Source organism: Tursiops truncatus, chromosome 9 (genome assembly GCF_011762595.2).
Source record: "Tursiops truncatus isolate mTurTru1 chromosome 9, mTurTru1.mat.Y, whole genome shotgun sequence".
NCBI classification, from domain to species: domain Eukaryota; kingdom Metazoa; phylum Chordata; class Mammalia; order Artiodactyla; family Delphinidae; genus Tursiops; species Tursiops truncatus.
Genome location: NC_047042.1, coordinates 35,747,329 through 35,766,020, shown reverse-complemented (window position 1 = coordinate 35,766,020; position 18,692 = coordinate 35,747,329). Strand labels below are relative to the sequence as shown.

Below are 18,692 nucleotides of genomic sequence, written 5' to 3'. Positions count from 1 at the left end.
CAACTGAAGAAATTTTAGAGTTTTTTGATCAGGGATAAATTGTACCTGTGTATCTCTAACTTTCTGACTGCTGTCTGGTCCTAGATACCCACCTCAATCGGGTGTATACAGTAGCAGAGCAGACACAGATTCTATGCTGGGATTATAACTTAACCACATTTATGAAGCAGGGACGTAATGATTCTCTGACCGCCAAGAGTCTGTGCCCTCCCCACCTCCATGGATCCCAGGAACTTCCATGCTCACTCTGCTTCAGACAGCCCTGACTTGACATATTGCTGTCATTCACCCTTGGCTGGACTCCTGGCCAGGTCAGTGCTAACTCTATGACTGCTAAGTTGACCCTGCTCATTTTCCAAAGGAATCCAGAAGCATTATGACAATGAAGAGAGAGAAAAATTGGAAAAGAAAACAAATAACAGGAGAGCAGGAGAAATTTAGTAATCTCTTCCTTTTCCAGGAACTTGCCTATCTAGCCCTCTGTTTCTCTTAGTTTTATGTAAATTCACACAGCCTTGCCAGACAGAAAAGCCCATGCTTCCAAGAGAAACTTGTAACGTAACTCTTCAACTTTGATTCAGGTACCACAGGCTCTAAATATAAAACTCGAACTCAGAGCAGGACAGTGATTCTACACAAATTACCTGTCTTCTCACCGGCCTACTACTCCTGATACACAAAGGATGGGCTCTGCCCTGTGATAGATGGTACTGGCAAATAGAACGAGGATGGCCCATTTACTATCAATCCAACCATACAAGCCAGCGGGGAAGTCTGGAGCCCAGTTCTGGGATACAGTTGACTCATTTAGCAGCAGATCTTTCAAATCTTTTCCCAGGTAACTCATCCCCCACTTGGTTCGTAAGCTGCCTGTGTCACAACTGGTCTTTCATGTTTCCTCATAAATAATATTTTCTACGCTTCATTTCTTTCACTTCTTTTACCGCTCTGTTTCCCTTAATACTTTGCTCAACTATAAAATGAGAACTCCAAAAAAAATTTACTAAGCTTGCCAACTATTTTAAATATAGGAGATGCTTTTATTCTTATAAGTCAGTAATGCGAGATTCAGGAAGTATAAAGAGCCGAAGGTCACATAAGGGAGGGCCAGTGCTCAGATATGAACTTGGAACTCTCATTCAAAAGTCCTTCCACTTTCTATCAGACCATGCTGTTGTTAGTACAGGTGATGAAGGAAAGACTCAGGGTGTATTACAGTGTGTAAGGCCAAGGGCGCTAAGAGATAGTATAGAATTGTGTTCGGCACGTAGCAGATGCTCATGCTAGAAAACAAAAACAAAAAAACAAGATCCAAAAGATACATTCTTAATTGATTTCCAGATTCAATAGGCTTCACCAAACATACTGCCACAATGTGTAAGTCCTTGTTTCACATCACTGCAAGTATGGCCTGGCCACCTGGTAACTCTGCTCACCTACTCTACCTGCTCCTAACCAGGGTCTGGTTTCCCTGGGCTTCATCACTCAAATGTCAGTCCGGCCCTGTAGGAAAAGGCAATGGATAGGCACCTCTAAGGACATAGGAGAAGGCTGGGTGTAGCTTTGACATTTACAAGAGCTGGAAATACCTCTGTTTAGAAAACTTTTATGACGATATCAAAAGTAATCTATAATGACAGCTAAAATCTAAAATTCCCACAAAGAATTAAAGAGTTTAATATAATATCCTCACAACTTAAAGGATTCTCTTGATTTCAGAGAGGAAGAAAACTCTGCTTTTAGATTTATTTCACTATTAGTTGAAAAGTGCCAGATGTTTTATTTTTCTTCTAGAAAACCAGGCAATACATTGTCTTGACTGAGTGACTTCTTTGAAGCTTTCCTTTAGTGGGAAGAGTCAGCTATTAGTCTGTTCTTTCTTCAGATCTCAAACATTTTCGTTAAAAAAAAAGGTGTTTCTAGCATTATTGATTCATAGTTACCAATAATACAATTACAGATCATATGTAGTGCATTCATCCCAGATCTTATGCTTTGGTTCCAATGGTTAGACTGCGGTATCTCTGAGGTGTTAGAATTCAGGTTAAATTCCATGCAGCAAGTATGCTTCTCACACTAGACCAGGAGTCTCTGTTAGGCAGACTCCACTCTTTTCTCTTGCTTCCTTGCAACAGCCAGAGCCCCTAGAACTTACCTCAAACTCCCGGTCAAACTCATTGGGTGAGAAGCCCTACGGAAGGGCACCAATTTCGGAGAGGAGCCCAAAGTGCACAAGGCTTCTTGTCCTGAATCCAGCAATATCTGTGAGAGATGGAGAGATCACTGATTGCCTGTATATTTTGGTTTACTTTCCAAATTCAGCATTTAAACAAAAGATGTTGTTTATCCAGTTCAAATCCAGAGCCAAAGTATGTGCCAAGAGGGAGTCTTAATTTCTCGTAACAGAACAGGTTTGGCCCTAATGTATAATTTATGAGTCAGTGTATCAAATTTGACGAATGTATTTGCTCCAAGTAGGGAGCAAGCCATTAGGCATTACACATCCTGAACTTTGGGGAGAGGAGGAAAATAACTTTGATTTCTCTGCTCTTTCATTAATAAAGATGAATCCAAGTTGATGAATAAATTTTCTGGATTGCTTAATACCTCCCAGATATCATCATCAAGGCCTGGGCAAGGCAGGTGAAAAGATTTCCATGAGCAAGAAGCAGTGGAGAAGGACTTCCTCTGTAAAATAAATTGTTGGTAAGTCTGGAAATTTTTCCTTTATCCTAACATCCTTCCGCCTCCTTTGCCTTGCCCTAGTCTCTGTGTTTTTAAATGTGCCAAATATGTCTTTCTACTAACAGCTGGTAAATGGAGTTGGGGGAAAAGCCACAGTGTCACCCCTCTATTGCAGCCATGTAATAAATACACAACAAGATAAACTGCACAGCCACAGAGAGACATCACATCTTCCTTCCTCCTGGCACAATTTGCACAGTCACTGGATATGATTAAAGTCTTGAGGACCTGGACATAGTCATTTCTATTTTGGTACCACTGGCTTGATCCACCCCTGCAGCTACAAGGGAATCACCCTCTTTGTGTAAATGTTTGCCTTGTTGGAAATTCTGAAGCAGAAATTAATAGGATACATGCTTCAGGAGGAGTATTAAATTATCCATGATAAACAATTCCTAGGCAATGTTTAGACTGGCCCAAAGTCATCTTGAGAATTGTGCACAAGGATAGAACAACACATTTGGTATCTATATACTAGGACTGTCTATAAAACAAAAGGCAAAGTAGAGCTCTGTCAATTAGCTACTTATTCTAATTGATGTTTTCTGTCAGCCTAGGGAGACAACAGATTAATGACTAAACAAGTACCGAATCTCCACTTCATTCTATGTGGTGTAGACACAATTAATGTATCATGAATGTTTGCTTCTCTTTACCAGCAGTTACAGAACACACCTGGAACTCCTCTACAAATTCTCTTTGATCTCTTCTTTGAAGTCAAAGTGCCAATATTCTGGACTCCTGTGACATCAACTATCACAACCCCCAGGCTATTAAAGAGCTGAAACTAATCAGGTAGAATCAGCACCAAAAGAAGTTTCAACACAACATAGTCATTTATTCAAGGAAACTTTGTCTACGCATTCAGGATCTCAATATAGTCGCAAATATTCTTTTTAAATACATTCATACAGACACACAGACACAGATGCACACACACAGACACACGTACGTAGAGAGAGAAAAATAAAGAAAAAAAGTCCTTTTATTTTCCTTGGTCAAAATCAGGATTAAGGCATTATTTGGGGTATTTTCAATAAAAACTATGTACTGTATTTCTTTATATGAATCAGCAAAATGAAGCAAATTTAACTGAGGGTCCTTTGAGGTTGTGTCAGTTTCCCCACAGTGCTAACCCAGAAACTTAAAGGATACATAGTAACAAAGAGGCCAATTCCATAGGGCAAAAAGTCTTATTTTGAATAACATCTTAATACTGACTTTGAGCCAAAAGGAAAATGTGGCTTTCTTTTTAAGGGGTCAGGGGGAGCGGATTGTACTCCATTTCTGTTGTCTGATTCACAAGTATTATTACACGTTTACCAGAAATCTGACGGCAGTTTCCTAACATTTGTTAATCACAGAGAACGTCATTCCATTAACAACTCAACAAACTTCTTTAGAGTTGTACAAGGTAAGTCTCACTACGTGAACACGGCTAACCCATCCTTGCAGAATAAATATTTGCTTTCAGTTTCTCTATGCCAAGTTTTACGGGATCACATAACCTAAATCTCCTGTTGTAAATGAGGTATGCCCTCCAGAAAAATGAGAGAACAGAGTTTAAATCTTTGTTTGCCTTCTCTCTACAAGTCCTTGAATCAAGGGTTTCGTGTCTCCAGAAAAACAGACTTAGGGCACTTCTGACAAGTATCCCAGCAGGAGTGTCTTTGAGAAGTACTTTAAAGACAATTCAAGCCTCCCTCACAGAGTTTTTCACATCCTCCAGCCTGAAGTGGTCTGTGCTGTTGTATATCTACCAGGGCACCAAGTAACTAAAGATTATATTTGCCATTCTCCTAATTATTGTTACTTCTTTGTAATAATTTTCGTAGAAGTTCGGCCTACTTTCTTTCCCCAAACCTGCATTTTGTAGTTCCTGACTTTCATGATTACTCTTACCCTGAATCAGCTGGGATAGAACTCTGATGATAGGTCATCCTGAGATAGCCATTCAATGCTGCCTGCACAAGCACATCCCTGAATGTGACTTGGAGTAAGTCTTCCCTGCATGCAGAGTAGAAAGCTGCCTGCCTGGAGCGAATTCTCTGATATTAAACTTCTGTAAAGCCACCCAACCAGTAACTCTCATAGGAAAGTACACAGTAAGCATCACTGCATAATTATCATCCCCACTATTATTAGAAGTCTACTTCTGTAGAATATCCTAAGAAATGAAAAAAACGACAAATTCTCACGTATTGACATAAATGATTAGCCTCAGTTTCTTCCTGCGAATATATTTTGATAGAGGGAAAGGGAAGGAAAAAAGATAAATTACATTTACTGAATAACTACCATGTCCCAGAATTTGTACTAGGTGCTTTACGTAAATTATCTCGCTTTAATTCCTACAGACATCATAAGGCATAGAGTTATCTTCATTTTAGAGATGAATGAACTTAGTCTCAGAGAAGTTAAGCAATTTGTCCAAAGTCCCATGCCTGGTGAACAGTAAGTCTGGGATTCAAATAAGTCATTTTAGCAAAGCAAATTGCTGTAGGCAGGGGAATACAGTGCGTGCGATGTGCAATTTTTGAAAAGCACATAAACACACCCAATCTCTCAAAAATGTGTGAGGACCAGGGGTGATGAATTGAAGACCATGGAAAACAATGTCTGTCTAAGGTTTGGGCAAAGGATGACTCTGAAATGACCATAATATTTAGACTCTTTGTCCTGAGTCAGAATATATCTAACAGAATTCATCTCTGTACTTTCCCCCCATTTTATCTAAAAGGAAGAAAATTCATTTGTATGTGTGTGATAAAAACTAGGATCTCAGTTCCTTTAAAAAGAATGAGTTGAACTCCTTTACAAATCTTTACCCAGGTAGTGTTAAAATAAATATTCCAGTAAAGATAGATTCAGAATTAGAAAAGCTGTATGTGACTCAATTGTCATTTCCAGCATTTAAATCAGGACCAGTCACACAGATCTCAACGTTAGCCCAAATCCCTTCCACCTATTTCTCCTCTCTGCCAATAACCAGTTTTTAATCTATTTCAGGAAGGAGTCCAGGACACCGTGGAAATAAAGATTAACTTTAAAATACTTCCTGAAGCATTACCAGAAATCATGTTTTGAATTTCCAAATGACTTGTATTGTTCTAAATTTCTGGGCTGTGCCCAGGACCACAAAGATAAATGGGGCATTGGGACAACCACGTGAAGGACCAAGTGGTAACGTGAAGTGAGTGTACTGTTCAGCATGAGTCATTTGAAAACAGAAAAAAGAAGAATGGCTAGAAAAGATGATGTTACATGACAACGATATTCCAAACAAAACGCAAGGAGTTGATCTACATTTGCTTTCAGGTCATGAAATACTATATGAGAACCCATTGGCTGTGGATCACCCTGATTCAACAACCCAATTCATCATATTCTCGGGTTTACAGCATAATCACTGGTTCTCAAACTTGGCTACCCAAGAGACTCACCTGAGGAAGTTTGGGGATTTTGTTTTTTATACCATACCAGTGCCTGGGCCCCCTCACCAGAGATTTAGATTAATTGGCATAGGGCGGGGGCCAGGCTTCAGTATTTTTTAAAGTTCCCTGTGTGATTCAGTGTAAGCAAGACTGGAGCACCACTGTGTTAGCTATATGAAACAGCCTGCAAAACTTCATACCTCAACCTTTTAGGGTTGTCAGAACTGACATCATGGCTGTATAACTTGTGAAGTTACTGATCCCTGAAACTCCCTTTCCACATCTCTAAAATGGAGATCAGAACCCTGTTCAGCATGTTCTTTAACATGGGACCCAGGTCATCATATTTCCAAACTGAATGTCTAGATCTTTTCAACATAAATGCCTTCAATCATTTTCTGATTCATATGTCTCTAGAATGAACACTGTGTGTAACATGTGAAAATATCTTCTCAGTGTTACAGCATTATTTCTTTTGCTTATGTAATGAACTACGGCTTCAGAATGCCAAAAAAAATTGGCTTGAAAGTGGAAAAATACTATCACAACAAATATTTGTTCTATCTCTATATCCCCAAATTGGAAAAAACGGTGTTTTGGGTATGGTATTTGTCAATGTTATTTATTTTGTTTAAAACTGACCACCTAGCCTATACTTATACCCTCATACTTCAAGACTCCCAAGTTGGCAGTCTTGGTAACAAAACTGCCAACTCACTGTTTAGATTTTGAATACTTACTACCCTGCGTTACTGAGAAATTTGCATCATTTTGTTGTGGGGTTGTAGGAAGATTTTAATTTGCACCTTTTGTCTCCATTGTGCTGTCACAGTTCCTGAAACGAAGTGGATGTTTACTATATATTTGTTAAATTTATTTTTAAATATTTACTTTAATATTCCTGATGATTAAGTGATATAACAGACTAACCCAAACTTTGGTACTTGCTTACTGTCAAAGACGCCAGAATCAAGCAAAAGCACCAATATTTCCTACCCAACTAGTCTACAGCTTAAATTTAGGAGAACCTTTTGCTTTAGTGAACGTTTTAATCATTTATAATTACACATTTTGAGGGGTAGGTTATATATCCTTCCTATTCTGGATCTGTAATCAAATCTTTGACAAATTAATTGAGTTTTCCTCCACAAAAGTAAAAGAGATGGACTTAATAAATACAGATATCGATACTTCGCAGAGGTATTTTGGCATTTATAGAATAAAGAATTTGAGAGTACAAGGTAAGTCTCTTTTGGTGAATACATGGACTACTTTTTTATCTAGAAGAACACTACTTAAGTTATAGCAATGAAGGATTAAAATATGCCCTCTGTGTCAGACACTGTTCATTGCTACCTAAGATTGATTCCCCCCCACACACTATTCCTTAGGATAGCAATGTACCCAGACTCAGGTGACAGATTATGATGAGACTGAGTCAATCATAATCATTTCATTCCTTGGCTTCTTATCCTCCCTTGCATGAGATGTTCAGGGAAGTCAGCTTGTAGGTTTTTAGCATTTTTGTGTACCTGCTAAAAAGGAACAGACACAAGAGGTATGGCCCCTTTCTTCAACTTTGTGATTTGAATAAGGCATTTTTTAGTTGACTGAAACTTCGGAAGCAACCTTGTGACCATAAAGCAGCAATCCTTAAGACAAAAGAAAATAAAATAAGGACAATGGAGCTACAAGATAAAAAGATCCTGGATCTTTGATGGAGTCTTCGAGGAGCTGCATCAGTGCCAACAAACAACTACTGCAGACTTTTCTATTATATGACAAAAAATTAACTACTTAGAAGGAAACCATAATTTCCACGTATGAGATTATGAAGAATATCTTCTCCCTATAAAATTCTTAAGATGGTAATATTTCATCTATGAATGAGAAACAGACTTTCATAACAAAATCAATCATTAGAAAAGACATTTCAAACCCAACCTCACTGTTGCCCTTATTTTCCTTCCAAATTCCTGACATTAAAAACAAACTATTTCTACCACCTCAAACCAGTGCAATCCTCATTGCCATATAAACAGTTTCTCCCTCTCCCCCTCCCCCTTTCCCCTCCCTCTCCCTCAAATATATATGTATGTATATATATATATATATATATATATATATATGTATGTATTGTACACAAACAATACATACACAACTTCTCTGAATAACTCCCGTTCGAAACGTAGTTTTGAATGATTGGGAAAGTGATTAATATGAGCAGCAGGGTTTCTTGACTGCACAGGAGATGCCTCTAACATACTTTAATTCCCATGACTATCCCAATGCCATTGCATTTTTTTAAAGAATAAACTGACTACTTTTACCAAGTGTGTCCAAATTTAGGACTTATGAGTAACCTTAGTTTCAAATGAACCAAAACAGGGTTACACACAGAAATAGCAGAGCTGAGAATAAAGGTCTCTTGAATAGAGCTTTTCATCCATATGACTCATCAGACACCATGATTAGGAGAATGAATTTGCCTGTAAAGTCCAAAGGCTATTCTGATCCTGACTCCTTGTACAGACTTGGAAAAGTACCTCAATTCTTAATGCCCTAGTTGCTAAATTTACATAGGTAATTTCTTCCTGTTTATCTCATAAGATAGTGAGGAAATTCCCAATAAATTTTAAAGCACTGCACATATTAATGCTATTAAAAGATCTGTTTCCATTTCAAACACCCCAGAGATACCCAGTTACCAATTTAGATAGAAGAGGTACATAACCTGACAATATCAGTCACAGAACTAGTTTATTTGGGGGCACATAACAGATCTCTGATCCTTATACTTCTGCTTGACCTGAGCACAGGGTTATTAGCTTAAATGGCTTTGTAAAAAAAAATATCAACAGTCATTCAACCATGTGACAGCCTGATGGATACAGACAGAGCTGAACAGTAAAACTATCAATTTCCTTAAGATAAAGCTCTAGAAAAATATGCTACAGTTTCAATATGTCTAAAATACTGTAAAACTATTCAAAAGAAAGTGATCACAGTCTCAATCTAATCTGTCCACTCTGCCCTTAAACCTTAAAATACCACAATAAGACTATAGCATATAACAATGTATTCACTTACAAAACTACATATATATTGTATTTGCATAAAATATTATAAAGAACCTACTGGTGTCCTATCAACCAATTAATAGTAAAAACAGAAAAACCAAAGAGATCACTTATAAAAGCAATTGTCTAGCATGTCCTATGTTGAAAAAGGTATATATATATAAAACTTATTTTGTACAAGTGTAGAAATAATATTACTCAACTTACCTTTTCATTAACTGGCACAAAAAGGCATAAAGGACAGTTTTTAAATTGAAAAAAAAATATGTTTTACAACATCAGCTTTCTTATAAAAGAACAGTTTACTGCAATTGGAGGATATTCTCATTTAGCTTCCCTATGCAGAGAAATAGGAAACTGAAAGGAGATTAAGATGAAACAAACTAACAGATTTGATAAAAATTTTAAAGTTGTTGATGAAAGCTCAAAAAACCACAATACCAATCATCTCAATGGTCAAAGGCTGGAGAAAAACAAAGAAAACTATACCAAGTCACATCATAATCAAACTGCTGAAAATAAATAATTTTTAAAAAATATTTTAACCAGGGGCTTCCCTGGTGGCACAGTGGTTGAGAGTCTGCCTGCCGATGCAGGGGACACAGGCTCGTGCCCCGGTCTGGGAAGATCCCACATGCTGCGGAGCGGCTGGGCCCATGAGCCATGGCCGCTGAGCCTGCACGTCCGGAGCCTGTGCTCCGCAATGGGAGAGGCCACAGCAGCGAGAGGCCCGTGCACCGCAAAAAACAAAACAAAACAAAACAAAAAATTTAACCAGAGGGAAAAAGACACATTATGTATTAAGGAACAAAGATAACAGTAACATGAAATTTGAGTCAGAAACACTATAAACCAGAAGACAATGAAAAGAATAAAAACAAACATAATGTACCATTCTACACCCAGAAAAAAAAATCTTCAAAAAATAAAGATGAAATAAAGGCTTCTGCAAATATAAAAAACAGAGGTATTTCACTGCCAGCAGGCATGAACAGAAACCAAAAAAATTTTTAGAAATACTCTTTGAGGAAAAAGGAAAATGATTTCAGAGGAAACTTTTTATATCCACTAAAGAATGAAAAACACTGGCAATAATACAGAGAGACAGAGGGAATGAGTGAAGGAGGGAAGGAGAGAAGAGAGAAAGAAAACACAAATTATCAAATAAGAAGTGAGTGGGGCCATCACTATATAAACTATAGATATTAAAAAGATAATTAGGGAAAATGATGAACAACTATATTTCAATAATTTTGGTAACTGTGACAAAATGGTTAAATTCCTCGAAAAACATGATCTAACAAAGTTCACCAGAAAGAAAAAGATAACCTGAATAGCTCTATATTTATTAAAGAAAATACATTTATAGTTTCAAAACTTCCTGCAAAAGAAGGTCCAGACCCAGAGAGCTTCACTTGTGAATTCTCCCAAACACTTAAGAAATAATGCCACGTATACACGAACTCTTCTAGAAAATAAGGACCTAGGGAGGTGGGGGGATGATACTTCCCTACTCATTCTGAGGGCATCATTACCTTAATACCAAAACCAGATAAAGATATGCAATTAAAAAAAAAAACCTAAAGACCAATATTTCTCATGAACATATCACAAAAATTTTTAACAAATTTAATGCAATTATATATACTAAGAATAAAACAACATAGCCATATTGGTTTTACTCCAGAAACACAAGGCTGCTTTAACATTCAAAAATCAATAGGACTCTCCCTAACACCATACACAAAAAGAAACTCAAAATGGATTAAAGACCTAAATGTATGGCCAGACGCTATAAAACTCTTAGAGGAAACATAGGCAGAACACTCTATGACATAAATCACAGCAAGATCCTTTTTGACCCACCTCCTAGAGAAATGGAAATAAAAACAAAAATAAACAAATGGGACCTAATGAAACTTAAAAGCTTTTGCACTGCAAAGGGAACCATAAACAAGACAAAAAGACATCCCTCAGAATGGGAGAAAATATTTGCAAATGAAGCAACTGACAAAGGATTCATCTCCAAAATATATAAGCAGCTCATGCAGCTCAATATCAAAAAAAAACCCAACCCAATCCAAAAATGAGCAGAAGACCTAAATAGACATTTCTCCAAAGAAGATACACAGATTGCCAACAAACACATGAAAGGATGCTCAACATCACTAATCATTAGAGAAAAGCAAATCAAAACTACAGTGAGGTATCACCTCACACCAGTCACAATGGCTATCATCAAAAAATCTAGAAACAATAAATGCTGGAGAGGGTGTGGAGAAAAGGCAACCTCTTGCACTGTTGGTGGGAATGTAAATTGATACAGTCACTATGGCGAACAGTATGGAGGTTCCTTAAAAAACTAAAAACAGAACTACCATAGGACCTAGCAATCCCACTACTGGGCATATACCCTAAGAAAACCATAATTCAAAAAGAGTCATGTACCACAATGTTCACTGCAGCTCTATTTACAATAGCCCGGAGATGGAAACAACCTAAGTGTCCATCATCGGATGAATGGATAAAGAAGATGTGGCACATATATACAATGGAATATTACTCAGCCATAAAAAGAAACGAAACTGAGTTATTTGTAGTGAGGTGGATGGACCTAGAGTCTGTCATACAGAGTGAAGTAAGTCAGAAAGAGGAAAACAAATACCGTATGCTAACACATATATATGGAATCTACAAAGAAAAAAAATGGTTCTGAAGAATGCAGGGGCAGGACAGGAATAAAGACGCAGACGTAGAGAATGGACTTGAGGACACGGGGAGGGGGAAGGGTAAGCTGGGACGAAGTGAGAGAGTGGCATGGACATATGTACACTACCAAATGTAAAATAAAGAGCTAGTGGGAAGCAGCCGCATAGCACAGGGAGATCAGCTTGGTGCTTTGTGACCACCTAGAGGGGTGGGATAGGAGGGTGGGAGGAAGACGTAAGAAGGAGGGGATATGGGGATATATGTATACATATAGCTGATTCACTTTGTTATACAGCAGGAACTAACACACTATCATAAAGCAATTATATTCCAATAAAGATGTTTAAAAAAAAATCAATGTAACTCATCAATTCTAGAGCCTATAAAAAAAGACCATCTCATAAGCTCAATAGACACAGAAAAGGCCCTTGACCCAATTCAAACTCCATTCATTATAAAAACTCTCAGCTAACTAGAAACAGAAGGGACTTTTTGAAACTAAGAAAGGGCATTTATGAAAAACCTACTGCTAACATTGTATTAAATGGTAAAAGACTAAGTACTTCCCCCTAAGTTCAGGAACTAGACAAGGATGTCCACTCTCACTATTTCCATTCAACACTGTTATAGAGGCCCTATCCAGTACATTAAGACAAGAAAAAGAAATCAAACGTATACACACTGAGGGTGTGGGGGGATTATACTTCTTTTTACTCCCAGAACATATGACAGCCTGTGTAGAAAGTCCTGTGGAATCTACCCACAAAGAAACCCTATTAAAATTAATTAGTGAGTTAAGCAAGTTAGTAAGATATAAAAAAATTCATTGTATTTCTATATGCTAGCAATGAACAGTTGCAAATTAAAATTTAAAACGAAGCAGTATCATTTACAATAGTACCAGAAAATGTTAACTATTAAGGGATAAACTCAACAAAAATATTTACAAGATATGTAGGTGATAAATACAAAACACTGCTGAGAGAAATTAAAGAAGACCTACAGAAATAAAGAAATATATCATGTTAATAAAAAGATTCAGTATTATGAAGATGTCATTTCTCTCCAAATAGATCTAAAGTTCAACACGATCCCAATAAAAACTCCAGAAACTTCTTTGGTGTGGAAATTGTCAAAGTGATCCTCAAATGCCCATGGAAATGCAAATGATCTTGAATATATAAAAGTTTTCAAAAAGAACAGAGTTGTAGAAATTACACTACCTAATTTTAAGACTTTATTATAAAACTTCAATAATCCAGACACTGTGACTTAAAGATATATATACAGATGAATGAAACAATATAAAATGCATAAATAGACCACGCATATTTGGCCAATTCGAACTGATGCCAGGGAAATTCAATAGGGAGGGGATAATCTTTTCAACAAATGATGCTGAAGCAATTGAATAACCCTATGTAAAAATAATGATAAACCTCATACCATACATAAAAACTAACTCAAAATGACTCATAGGTCTAAATGTAAAACCTAAAGTCCTAAAGCTTCTAAAAGAAAACAGAGGAAAAAAATTATTCTCTCCTTGAATCAGGCAAAAATTTATTACTATAGGGCACAAGAAGGATTATACTTTTTAAAGAATGCATTAGATTTCATCAAAATTTAAGTATTTAAAAGCTACTAGTTAGAAAATGAAAAAGGAAGCCATGAACTGAGAAAAATTTGTTTGAAAACATGTATCTGTCAGGAGCTATATAAGGTCTGAGATTTTATACTCCTAGCAAACTGACACGTCAGCCTGCCACAGTTTCATGGATTCTAGCGGAAGACCTGAGATGTCTGGGCCACCGACGAAGGACTTCATTACTCACAGCAAAGCAAGCACCTACCAGGGTGATGCACAGCTAGACCCTAGAGGATGCTGCACACGCGGTAGATTTGATCACAACTCAGTAACTCCAAGCTTAAGAAAGCCCATTTTCTTTAAAGAGCTGCAAGCAAACCTGGGAGATACTATCTTTATTGTCCTAGACAGCAAGCAAATTTTTCCTTCCCCAAAGGGAGACACTGTCTCAACTGTCCAAGGCTTTCTTGCTATACAAAACACCTTTAAAATGATAGTATAGGGGCTTCCCTGTGGTGCAGTGGTTGAGAGTCCGCCTGCCGATGCAGGGGACACGGGTTCGTGCCCCGGCCCGGGAGGATCCCACATGCCGTGGAGCGGCTGGGCCCGTGAGCCATGGCCGCTGAGGCTGCGCGTCTGGAGCCTGTGCTCCGCAACGGGAGAGGCCACAGCAGTGAGAGGCCCGCGTACCGCAAAAAAAAAAAAAAAAGATAGTGTGGAACAAGAGCTGTCAGTGTCTCGGCTCACAACACCTGCAGAAACATGAAAGATCCTCAGAGAAGTCTCTCCCAACAATATCCAATAAAGAACGTGTGTCCAGAGTACATAAAGAACTCTCAAACCTCAATAATAAGACAAACAACCCAAAATTTTAATGAAATAGTTAAACACTTCACCCAATAGAGAGGTAGATGGAAAAAAAACATATGAAAAATATTCAACATCATTAGTCATTGGAGAAATGTGCATTAAAACTACAATGGAAAATTCCCACCCACCGTCTGGATTGGCTAAAAGTTTTTAAATCCCAAGCGCTGGTGAGGATGTGCAGCGACTAGAAATCTCAAACATTGCTGGGAGCAATGCAAAATGATATTGCCACTTTGGAAAACAATTTGGCATTTCCTTATAAAATCAAACACACCCTTACCATTTAACCCACAAGTTCCACGCCTAAGTATTTACCCAAGATAAATGAAAACACATGTCCATACAAAATGTATATGTTAATGTTTATAGCAGCTTTATCCATAGTAGCGAAAACTGGGATGTTGAGTGTTAATTCTGCAAAAGCCTCCTGAATTCCTGCATGTCTCGCAGGCAGATGCAATGACCACCTTTGTTTCCAACTATCTCTTCAAGGACCTGCATAGAGCAAAGAGCCTTCGAAGATATATTTCTCCCTCTAAGGAAAGTCGCCTTGCTGCATGTCAACTCATCTCTGTACTCTTAAGAAAAATACGCCAGACAGTGTTGCTTTCCAACGTAACTGTAACCTGCTTTGCTTGGGATAAGACTTAGTAGAAAATGGTGCTTCAATAAACTACTTCTGGTCCAGTCACCATTACCACGTTGCTGTGGGAACACAATTCCTGTCTTGAAGCCAGCTGCCCCACTCCTACTGCAGAAAAATCTAAGCAGCTGGCTAGTTCCCCTCTTGTTCTCCCTCTCCCAATTTTCTGTTTCCATTCCAAATAAATGACTTGGCTGCCCCGCCAACCCCCCCACCCCCCCAAAAAAAAGATAAGTTTGTTTTGCTGTACAGTACAATAAAGATACAGCTTCCTTCTAGATCAAAGATCAGGCAGGCTTACTACCCATTATAAAAGATTCTATTGAGTTCCCTAAGCTCAGGATTCCTCTCCTGTAAGGCAATCATCCCCTGGTCTTCATGTCAACCTGTGGGAATAGGGACTCAGGAAACTGGCACAAATGCTGAGACTCTGGCTATGTTATTGCAATTGTAATAAATTGTTCTTAGTCTGTGACCCAGAAATTTCGTGTCTTCTGCCAAAATCCATGAAACTGAGGCAGCCTAAGTGATAGGCACTTATGTAGGGTAAAGCACTCACATTTGACACCAGAATCAACTCAAATGTCTATCAAATATCTACAAAGTGCAGTATATCCATGAAATGGAAACTTATTCAAACTTATTCAAAAACAAAATAGAATGAACTACGCATCCATGCACCATCATGGATGAATTTTAAAAGCATATATCCCAAGTGAAAGAAACCAAATTCGAAGGGCTACCTACTATATACTTCCATCTAGGTGAAATTTACACAAGACAAAACTATAGTGATAAAAAGTAGATGAATGATCACTAGGAAAACTGACTGCAAAGAGGTATGGAGAGTTCCTAGGGTGATGGAAATATTGCTTATCACAATCATGATAGTTACGTGACTATATATTGTACTTTCATCAAAACTCATCAAATTGTATCCTTAGGCTGGTGGATATAATTGTATATCAATTATACCTCAGTAAAGCTTACAAAAGGATTTAATACTCAGCAAACACTTAAAGTGCATCTAGTCTTTTTCAGGCACCTTTCTAGGAGAAGAAGATGCAACACTGAGCAAGCAGAGAAAGTCCTTGCACTCCTGGAATTCACTTTCTAAATGAGGAGTGGAGAGGGTGAATTATAAACAGATACTCAAAACAAGCAAGAAAATGTCAGGTAATGATTAAGTGCCTTAATGAAAGTAAAACAATGTGTTCTAATAGGGAGAGTGACTTGGGGAAGTACTTTCAGTCAGGTGGCCAGAAAACACTCTCTGATTCAAACTGAGTCCCAAGACATCAATAAAGGCAGTTATCTGCAGGGTAGGAGATGGGCAAATGGGAGACTGGGGGTATTAGAGGTAAGAGAGGACTGGAGGGGAAACAGACTTTCATCGTGTATCTTATTATAGTGTTTGAATATTTTACCATGTGTCTGGATAAAATTTTCTTTTAAAAAGGCAAATTTAAAGATATATGTTAATCATAGGCAATTAGGGAAATACATCAGAATCCAAGGGGCTTGCCAAGCTATTTAATCTCAGGGTTCTAGAGTCATCTTCAAAATGATGAATCGCAGAGAAAAAAATAAACCATTTCTTGCTCCCGTGCAGGTAAATGATTCTTTACAGCCAGAAATTGGATCTTCAGGCCTAAGTCCGGAACAACTATTTGAAGAATCAATGTTAGAAAATAATCTTCACATGGAACTTTCTCCCTGCTTCCACATGGATCTATGAGTAATTACAGTGGCAGAAAACTGGGGTTTTTTTCAGAATCTCCAAAAATTTTTGGTGCTTACATTTACCTTCCCTTGCAATAAAACTCCATTGATTTTTTTTTAAGTTTCATCCTGGTATATAATAAAACAAAAAATTACTTTTTGCATATAATTCAAACTGCCATCTCTTTGGAATTCTAGAATAATTAGAGTCAAAAACCAGTGTGGGGACTTCCCTGGCGGTCAACACTCTACACTCCCAATGCAGGGGGCCTGGGTTCAATCCCTGGTCAGGGAACTAGATCCCACGTGCCACAACTAAGACCCAGTGCAGACAAATAAATAAATAAATACTTTTTAAAAAAACAATGTGATGTCATTTTTTAGGTCAGATATATAAAAATAATACAGAAAGAAATTTGCTACAACTTCTTGCCCCAAGCACAAAAATAATCATTTTCTAAGAAAATGACAAAATAGGTATATAAAAATCATATATAACCTTAATTTATTAAAACATATAATATAAATATAATACATGCATATGTGTATAACACTAGGTATTATATTTTGCTAGGGATGTTATACAAGGTACTTCAAACTATTTGAAGAAACTATTTACTAGAGAACCTGAAATAAAATAACTTTGAATAGTTTGAAGTACCTAGTTGTAAACCAGAAACACCACAATCAGTAGAAGGGGGGAACCTAAATTACCAAGAAGACAGTCAGTCAATAAGGTGTTAATTTTTAATGTAAAAACGTGGAGAGAACACTAATTGTTCTTCCCCTCAAATTCTCTCACTTCAAGTCCTGTGTTATGATGCCATGAGTTCCACAGTCTAAGGTGGAGGCCAAGGACAAGTAGATAAATAACTACAGCTGAGAGTATAAAGCAAAATTTCCAAAGTAGAGTCTGTTACAAGTTACAGAAGGAGCTGGGAGAGGATAGTGGTCATTTCCAACCCAGGAAATCAAGGAAGCTGCGGTGAAGGAGCTAGTCAGTGAAGGGTAGCTCTTCAGCATTGTTGAAGGCAAAGGGTATTCCAGGCAGAAAGAGCAGTGGGGATCAAGACAAGAGGAAAGACATCACGAGTTGGTGGCAAGACTGTGGAGGATATTGGTGACTTTCTCTCATCTGTGTCCAATTCCCTCACTTCATGATATATCCGTTATAATGAACTGTTTCTGACTCAAGAACTGATTTTCTTGAACACCAAGTCATTGTTATTTAATAATTATCACAATTTTTTTTTATAAATCAAAGTGCTGGTATATTATTAATCCCATTGCCATATTTAGTTTTGAAGCTATTTTTGAGTATTAATTGTGGTCCTAGTCTGGACTATGAAAAAGTACCATAGACTGGGTGGCTTATAAGTAACAGAAACTTATTCCTCACAGTTCTGGAGGCTGGTAGGGTGCCAGGACGAGTGGTTCTGATGATGCCCTCTTCCAGGCTGCAGGGTGATGACTTCTCATTGTACCTTCACATGGCAGAAAGAGGACTAGATAGCTCTCTGGGGCTCCTTTATAAAGGCACTAATCCCATTCATGAGGCTCCAACCTCTCGACGTAATTACCTCCCAAAAGCCCCATGTCCTCATACCATCACAATGGGGGCTAGAATTTTAAAGCATGAATTTGGGGGAGGAACATTCAATCTATTTCAATTGCATATAAATAAACAACAGCCAAAAAAATAACTAGGACAGTAAAAAGCACTAAACCTGCGTTGGATTATTGTATTGGTGGAAAACATTAAGCTCTGCTTTCTAGAGATAAGGAAACTGAAGTGCAGAAAAATTCGATGAGTTGCCCAAATTTATTTTTTATTTAGCAACTGCTTACATAAAACATTTTAGAATATTAACTCATTAAAGCCTCTTAACAATCTTGCTGTA

General features: G+C 37.7%; 1 long non-coding RNA gene across 2 annotated transcripts in view; it reads right to left on the bottom strand.

The window, feature by feature from the left end:
- LOC141279533 (uncharacterized) overlaps positions 1 to 18,692 on the bottom strand; it is a 359,504-nt gene that overhangs the window by 261,411 nt on the left and 79,401 nt on the right. For both annotated transcript variants that reach the window (XR_012333929.1, XR_012333928.1), the window contains exon 2: positions 2,156 to 2,262. This is a non-coding gene — a long non-coding RNA (uncharacterized lncRNA). The remainder of the gene's footprint in view (positions 1 to 2,155; positions 2,263 to 18,692) is intronic.